The sequence below is a fragment of the Thermobia domestica genome, chromosome 6 (assembly GCF_964235325.1).
Source record: "Thermobia domestica chromosome 6, izTheDome1.hap1.1, whole genome shotgun sequence".
Taxonomy (NCBI): Eukaryota; Metazoa; Arthropoda; class Insecta; order Zygentoma; family Lepismatidae; genus Thermobia; species Thermobia domestica.
The window spans coordinates 267,328,391-267,336,842 of record NC_137459.1 but is presented as its reverse complement, the minus strand read 5'-3'; positions in this window follow the sequence as shown (position 1 = coordinate 267,336,842).

Here is an 8,452-nt window from a genome sequence, read left to right as displayed (position 1 = left end):
GTTGAAAATTTGATCGAGATTGGTCGGGTGGTTGAAGACTGATTAAGTCACTTTCATTCTTATATTTTACATATATATATCTCCCCCTCTCCCCGCCCTACGTTGCATCGTCAAAGTTAAATGATAAAAAATATCCCACGCGTGAATGTCATGTACGTTGAAAGCACTGGTCGGCATGAAAATCATCCCACGAGGGTGAAAGTATGTACCGGATAGATTTCGAGACGCTGATTACGAATATCTTATCGATAAAGTTCCTGCCCGTAAGTTTTTTTTTGGCGGGATGCTGTTTCCATAATTGACAGAAAAAAATGCATTTTTCGTATTTAATATGTGTTTTCCGTGTTTGGAGTGCATAATTCTGAATTTTTATCTTAATCCAAGAACTGTTACTAGGCTATATCCCAGGAACATTCTTTTCTCTAGCTCACGACCCCCCGGAAACGTACCCCCTCCCCTTGGGTTGCAAAGATTTATTATCGTTCCACACTGCATACACTAAAACCTAGGCGTTATTGGCGGAGAAAGGTTTCGTAATTAATTTGTGATCATTCGTCGGCTCTTTTTTGTCTAGACGACAGACAGATTGATGAAAAAAGGCGCCAAGACATACACCACGTTGTCGCGTGAAACAAATATTTCAGTTTCGAGTTGATCTTCGCGTTAGAAGGTGGTGTTACGCTGTGTCTGTGTATACCATAGGTGAAAAATATTTATGCGTGAAATATCGACGTTTGTGTTAAACTAACATGCCGAGAACTTGCAACAATTTGACAGATTCATTCTGCTACATATGTGGGGAAGTGATTTTCAAGGGACAAAATAGGTCATTGTCACCGTTCCTGAAGACAGTATACCATCTGTACTTCGGGTGTAAAATCGGCGACCAGGATCGCGTTTGGGCTCCGAAACAAAGTTGTAACTCGTGTGCGCGTACTCTCACAGGATGATTAAAAGGTACACATAAATCGGCGCAGTTCGCCGTACCTATGGTTTGGCGCGAGCCCCGTAATCATGTTTCAGACTGTTACTTCTGCCTGACTAATATAGAGGATTTTTCAAAAAAACATGAAACATAAAATACAGTATCCTAACTTGGATTTCGCGAGGAGACCTGTGAAACATAATGTTTGTCTGCCCGTACCCGTACCACCAGACTCATACATCCTGTGCAGTGTTTCATCCGATGAAGAACCTGCTGCTTGTGAGGATGTTGCACAATCTTCGAGTACACAGTCAGATCCCAATTACGCTCCAGTGCCTGACACTAATAAACCACATGTGATAAGTCAGGAAGAGCTGAATGATCTGATCAGAGACTTAAACATTCACAAGACGTACGGCCCTGTTACTTGCATCACGACTTCAACAATGGAATCTACTAAACCAAGATGTGAATATATCGATGTATAGGAAAAGAGAGGTGAGCCTAGTTCCTAATTTTACAAAGGATGGTGATTTGGTGTATTGCAGTGACATTCCATCGCTTATGGGACAACTGAAGTTGAACTACAGCACTGAAGATTGGAGGCAATTCGTAGATTCCTCTAGGATAAGTCTCAAGGCAGTGTTACTACACAATGCCAATAAAAAGCCAGCCATCCCTATTGCTCATGCTGTACGTATGAAAGAAACATACGAGAACATGCGAAACCTATTGCAGAAGATCAAGTACGAACAGTTCCAATGGTCTGTATGCGCTGACCTTAAGGTTATTGCCATCCTCACCGGTTTACAAGGAAGGTACACAAAGCACTGCTGCTTCTTGTGCCATTGGGACAGTCGAGCCAAAGATCAGTACACTATCACAAAATGGCCGCCAAGGAAGCAACTGGTCCCAGGGAAGATGAACGTGGCTAATGAACGTCTTGTGGGTCCGAAGAAAATATTCTTACCACCCCTTCATATCAAGTTAGGGCTCATGAAGGTTTTCGTCAAGGCCCTGAACCGGGATGGCGAAGCATTTAATCAACTCAGAAAACTATTCGCAAGACTCAGCGAGGACAAGGTGAAAGAAGGTGTTCTTACGGGACCTCAAATCAGAGACGATTTTAAGGATACTACACTTTCTTGTAAGCTTAATGGAGTGGAAAGTGAGGCTTGGGAGGTCTTTCGAGAAATATGCAGTAACTTTCTACGGAATCAGGTGTCACCTGATTACAAAGACATTGTGGGCAAGTTAATTACTTCATTTCGTAACATGGGATGTAATGTGCTCCTAAAGTTACACTTCCTGCATTGCCACCTGGACTTCTTCCCTGAAATGTACAGCTTGGGGAGGTCTCTGACGAACACGGGGAAAGGTTTCACCAGCAAATAGCTACCACGGAGAGGCGCTACAGTGGTAAATGGAATTTGAATATGTTGGCAAACTTCTGTTGTAATGTGACACGCGAGACACCCTGTAGTAATTACAAGAAGAGTAGGAAAACCAAGTGACACGTAAGTGTTAAACTTTAACTTTTTATGCAATTTTATATGCATAATTTATCTTGATATTTAAATTATAACGTGCAAATAATTATGGGTGTAGAATAGCATCTTTGGGCGGATATTGAAACACCCCCGTCCTCCCTGAAAATTGGTACGTCCTGGAGAAAAACGGGTTACGGATTCGAACTCAGGAGCAAGAAACCTATAGGAATCGCCTATTTTCGTTCATAGGTGCGAAAAAAGTTTCATTTTGCCGACCACTGAAATTTGATCGAGATCTGTTGGGTGGTTCAAGAAATGAAATGAAATCTTTGAGTTTTACGTTCCACAGTTATGCCGGTTAGGCTAAAGGAGACGGTGATGATGAGAAATGAATGGAAATGGTGGAATGAAGAAAGTGGTAGGAAACCCACGCACACGGTATTTGTCCACCACAAAGTTCACTTGGCGGGGTCTGGGATCGAACCCGGGACCTTAAGCAATAGAGGTGAACGCTCTACCACTTTTTTAAACTTCTTGACTTATTTTTTACTGCAACCACTTTTCAGTGCTAGGCTACTAGACATGACAGGGACACAAACACAGAAATATCGAGGACAGTTAATATTCCACCCTTGCTACTACAGAGGGACTCGACCCCCCAATGGGCTTCACCTCGCGATCATCAGCCTTACGCCTCAGACCACTCGGCTACACCCACCGGCGACCTCTGAGCTAGCGCGGCCCCGTGAGTGGTTCAAGAGTTAACTTCTCTTTATTTTTATATATTAATCTCGCCTTTCCCCTCTAGGTTTTAACGTCAAAGTGAGAATATATATATATATATATATATATATATATATATATATATATATATATATATATATATATATATATATATATGTGTGTGTGTGTGTGTATGTATAAATTCCAGGATTGAACGTCATCTATGTTGATAATTTGATTAAGATCGGTTCGTTGGTTTCAACGTGATGAAGTCACAAAGGCAGTCACTTTTGTTATTATTATTATTATTATTATTATTATTATTATTATTTCCATATATGTACCCTTTCCCCTCAACTACAATAATAAGTACTCTTGAAAGCTAGATGGACGCCTGAGGAGGAAAGGCTGATGCCTCGGGAGGAGGTTCGCCTCATCCGGGCTGGATGCCGGTTCCTTAATTAGGGCTTGGCAGAAGTCACCTCAGGCCGCTCGTTTGATTCCATCAAGAATCATCGCTAATCACAAGCCTATCAAAGGCTTATGCGCGAGATGCTCTCAACAGCCCCTGATGAAGACCGTCCTCAGGTGAGCGAGGAGCTCCCCCCCCTCCAGATAGAGGTACCTGATTTCACAGGTCTACCCGCTGTCTTGGAGGAACCTATCAAGGGCTCCCAGCTGAGCTCTGGTGCCGCACCTAGTCCATCTCCAGTCCCTTCGGGGGCCGAGATTGTTTCAGGCAATTAGGGTGCCTACATCCAGTTCTCCGTTCGACGGGGGATTCTCTTGGCTGGAGGGAGGTGGTTAAGGGGAAGTTGAGAGGGCTGCTTGGGCAGACCACCCAGGCGCAGCAGCCCGATGTAGAGAAGTACCAGGAGCGCTGCCTCGATGCTATCATAGAGGCAGCCCTGGGCGATGAGGAACTATTGCCTAGACTTTCCTCATATTTGAAAGCCAACTTTTGGTCGCCCAGGTCTCCGTCGAACTTTGGCTGCGGTGACGATTCGTCTGACCAGGTCCTACCCAAGAGGAAGCAACGTAGGCAGGAGTACGCCCGGGTCCAGAAGCTCTTTCGAGAGCGAGGGCACCTGGCCGCCAAGGAGGTGTTGGACGTCCCCGAAGACCTCTCAAAGCGCCCATCTCCGGACGGCATGAGGGTTTTTTGGCGCGGTCTCTTTGGGAAAGAATCGGGTCCTTATCCTGAGGAGCCGGTTCTTTCTCAAAACCCCCTTCTAGGCCACTTGTGGGCTCCTGTAACTGGCGAGGAAGTTACTGGAGCTCGGCTTAGTCGTGGTACTGGCCCTGGACCTTGCTGTTTGACTGTGAATGAGCTGTTAGAAATTCCAGTCCGACTCCGCCTTAAGTTGTACAATCTGTTCCTCTTGGTTGCCGCTTTGCCGGATCACCTGCGATTGTCGCGGACGGTCTTCATTCCGAAGACGGAGCGTCCTTAGGCGCCGTCCGACTACAGACACAAGATACTAGCTACCCGGCTAGTTAAGGCCCCAGTATTCAATAGTCGGCTACGGGCATTTTTGCCTGTCGATGGCATCCTCGAGAACTTATCAGTCCTGGACGCAGTGATTTCTACTGCGAACCAGCGTTTACGGCACTGTCATCTTGCCACACTGGACGTTTCCAAGGCCTTTGACTCTGTGTCGACGTATGCTATCCTTGCCGCTATCGAACGCATTGGCGCTCCACTTCCTTTTGTGGATTACGTTGATGCGCTATACACCGACTCTGAGACCATCTTGGAGCTTGGGGAGGCCTCTGAAACTGTGCTGGTCAATCGAGGTGTTCGACAGGGTGACCCCTCTCTCCACTGCTATTCAATCTAGTGATCGACAGTGTTCTGCGTGACTTACCATCCGAGGTCGGTTTTGATTTCGACGCATCTGCAAGGGTGAACTCCCTAGCCTTTGCAGACGACCTGGTGCTAATGTCATCTACTGCACCAGGCATGCAGATACTGCTCGACACTGCAGTGGAGGTGCTACGGAAGAATGGCCTTGAGTTCAACCTAAAGAAGAGCTCCGTACTCTCAATGATGCCAGACGGAAAGGGGAAGATGATGAAGATCATGACGGAGCCACGGTTTCGCGTGGGATCCGACCCTCTTCCCCAGACTGGAGTTATCTCCCACTGGCGTTATTTGGGAGTATATTTCACATCTATGGGACGACAGACGACCAAGACTTCTTTGGCGCTTCATCTTGAACGTCTTAGGAAAGCGCCACTGAAACCGCAGCAGCGTATCCTGTTGCTGATCCAATACCTGTTGCCCAGGTTTTATCAGGCACTGGTGTTGGGTCGTACAGCGACAGGCCGCCTAGAAGCACCTGATCGACAAGTGCGTGCTGTGGTGCGCCGATGGCTTCGTCTCCAAGGCCTTCTACCATGCACCGTTAAGAGAGGGTGGACTTGGTATCCCCTCTTTGAGGTTAACCATCCCCGTGCTGAAAGTTAGGCGGTTGAGCAAGCTCGAAAGCTCACAGCTCGAAGTATTCCGTGCTGCTTTTCTCTCTCCTTCCATCCAGCGGGAGGTGAAGTGAGCACGTGGCCGAGTTGAGGCTATCGGCCAGGGCGTGAGTGATACTCGCACGATTAGGAAACAGATGGCTCTTAAGCTACATAGTTCTGTCGATGGATATGAGCTCCGTGAGTGTGCTCGGGCTGGCGCGTCATCTGCCTGCCTCACCCTAAATGGTGGTGCACTAAGCCTTTCCGGCAAGGACTATGTATACATTCTTCACACAAGAGTCAACTGTTTGCCTAGTAGGGTTCGAACTTCGCGTGGGTCTCGGAGATATGGGATGTCCACTGACTGCCGGGCCAGCTGTGGAGTCAGTGAGACAGCCGCCCATATCATTCAGAACTGTGGAAGGACTCACGGAATTCGGATCGGACGCCACGACGTCATCTGTGGCGCATTGTGTGAGGATCTTGTTGAGCAGGGATGGACGGTGGTTCGGGAGCTCTGTATTCCAACCTCAAGGGGTCTTAGAAAGCCTGACATAGTCGCTTACACTCCGTAAAAAGCGACAATTATCGACGTGCAGGTTGTCTCCGGAGCCACTGGCCTGGATGCTCCCCATCATCTTAAACGTCTCAAATACTCCTGCAACCCACAGGTTCAGGAGTACGTAAGAGACCTTTCAGGACACTGGCCCCGGGTGACAACTTGCACTGTCTCGTGGAGGGGAATATGGTCGGCTCGCGCTCCAGCGAGCTGGCCGTTCTCGTGCGACCTGCTACTCTTCAGCGTATCAACACCCTCGCGCTACGTGGATCTTATTAGATATTCAAAAGCTTCATGACTATGACGATATCTTCTGGGTGGTCAATTCGACGTGTCCGGGTGGGATAAGCGGGCCCTCACTTCGTCTACCGTCCCATCCCGATTCCACCTTTGGATGGTAACCATAGACCCATGGGATGTCTCCTATACATCCCATGACGGTATAGGCGGGTGTAAAAAAAACGTAGCCAAATGCCTCGTGTGCAACGGCTTAAATACCTAGGTTGTTTGTTCACGATCAATAGCGGGCGCTCTTCTTATTACGACGCAGGATACCTGTCTCTCCTTCTGCGGAGGCTAAGTAGAGTTCGTTTAAAGCCAAGGCAGAAGCTTGTTCTGCTAAGACAATACCTCCTCCCTCGATTATACTACCAATGGACGGTGGCAGAGATAGGCATTACTGCCTTAAGATCATTTGATCAGGAAATTCGAAATTTTGTAAAGCAAACTCTTCATTTACCTGCATCTACAACCGACTGTCTCCTGTACGCTAAGAAGAAGGACGGGGGCCTAGCGATTCCACGGGTGGAACGGATTGTTACCTACGGGACAGTCAGGAATTGGTTAAGTTTCTTAGGAGGCAAAGATGAAGTAGTAGGCCATGTGACTTTAAATGCAGGACTTCCTGCTAAAATAGAGGAGTTTGCTAACAAGAAAAAGATCTTTGGCCAAATGTCCATTGAAAAGATGGAAAAGGCTGCGCAGAGGGAGAGGGAGGAGAAATGCGTTCGGTGGGCCGACCTGGAGTCACAAGGTAAGGGTGCGCGGTATTTTCGTCGGTCAGCTGTTTCTAATTCCTTTCTCCTTGATGACTCCTTGATTACGGATGGACGTTTCATTGACGCTCTCCAGCTGCGTTCAAATCGTGGGGGTTCGGGCAGTTTTGGCTCGAGCCACTAAGGATGTAGACATCCAATGCAGGGGTTGTCGTATGAAGGTTGAAACGGCTGGCCATGTGATCGGGGAGTGTTTCCTGCACAAGCCTCGGCGGGTGCACCGACACAACGAGGTCGTTGAGCTTATCCAGGCTTTTTGCCAGAAGAAAGGCTTTAGGATATATAGGGAGAAGGCCTTTCGGGTGAATGGTGAATGGCTGAAGCCTGACCTTGTCATCGAGACCGAGCGGAATCGGTTCGTTCTCGATGTCACGGTCAATTATGAGGATGGACATAACCTTGAGCTCGTTGCCAGGGAGAAAGTGGATAAGTATAGCTGTATGAAAACAGCCTTCAGAGATAGTAAGGGTTTTAAAGTGTTACCGGTGGTTTTAGGTCCGCGGGGGGCGGTTTCTAGTTTTACAATAAAATCGTTGGCAGAGATAGAAATGGTAGGGAATAGCGAGCTCAGGACTATGTCCTTAGTGTGTCTTAGATCTAGCATAGAAATTGTGAACGCTCATCTGGATTATAGGTAAAATCTTGTTAATCCATTCGACCTCCCTGCCTCCTCGTGGCGCGCGTTGGAAACGGCGTAGCCGGCGAAACGGGAGGATTCAGTTATATAGAGCGTGGGTGTAGTTATTAAAATATGAATGATATACAAAGTCGACAACAAATAATGAAACAGCAGGTTAAACCTAACTTAAAACCCACGCAAGAAACCCAAACCTTTAGAGCTAGAATGACCCCCTGGCATCCCAGCAATAACAAGCCTATCTAACGACAAGATCCCTTTGATCCAACAACCGAACATCCCGAAGAGTCCAAAATATAACGTGTACGTAGATCTTTAAGTTTATCATACGTGTACTTTTAATGTGTTTCTTACTCTTTTATTGTATTCTTTATTGGTTATATTTATGTACGTTTGTTTGTAATCTTTGATCGATTGTAATTTTCATGTATTATGTTTCTATTTTGCTGTATATTTTTTTGAATATTAGGTTGTAATAAAGTTAGGTGTAGTTAGGAGATGGCGTGGCATTTGGGGGGGATTTTAGAAGGGGGTTAGCTTGGGTGTTTTATGTTTCTTATTTAGTTTATTTAGATTTTATCACCTAGCTTTAAGTTAGGG